This window comes from Colobus angolensis, unplaced genomic scaffold (assembly GCF_000951035.1).
Source record: "Colobus angolensis palliatus isolate OR3802 unplaced genomic scaffold, Cang.pa_1.0 Scaffold416, whole genome shotgun sequence".
In the NCBI taxonomy this organism is placed as follows: domain Eukaryota; kingdom Metazoa; phylum Chordata; class Mammalia; order Primates; family Cercopithecidae; genus Colobus; species Colobus angolensis.
The window spans coordinates 436,595-437,090 of NW_012117555.1; the positions used below are offsets into that span (position 1 = coordinate 436,595).

The 496-nt window shown below is 61.3% G+C and overlaps 1 protein-coding gene across 1 annotated transcript in view; it reads left to right on the plus strand.

The window, feature by feature from the left end:
• Positions 1–496, plus strand: part of TTLL10 (tubulin tyrosine ligase-like family member 10) — a 25,097-nt gene that overhangs the window by 2,179 nt on the left and 22,422 nt on the right. The window lies entirely within an intron of this gene.

Consider the following 496-nt stretch of genomic DNA (forward strand, 5'->3'; position numbering starts at 1 on the left):
GTCGCTCACCCAAGTCCGGGCCATCCATCCCAGCGACCTCGTCCTCCTGCTCCCAGCTCCACCCACTGCCCTTCTATGGACCCACCCATCCCTCCCCACTTCATTGGCCCAGACATTTTTGCACCAAGCACCCGCCCAGCCAACCACAGCTGCCTCCATCTGCACCCCCCGCCCCCGGTTACCCATGAGCCAGCCTTACACCATGTCCAGTGTCCACTTCCAGCCTAGAGCAACACGGCTATTTCCCCAGGCACCGAGGTCCACCCAGTCGCCTCCTTCCATCAAAACTCACGTGTCCGGCCGGGCGCGATGGCTCACGCCTGTAATCCCAGCACTGTGGGAGGCCGAGGCAGGCGGATCACGAGGTCAGGAGATCGAGACCATCCTGGCGAACATGGTGAAACCCTGTCTCTACTAAAAATACAAAAAATTAGCCAGGCGTGGTGGCGGGCGCCTGTAGTCCCAGCAACACGGGAGGCTGAGGCAGGAGAATCGC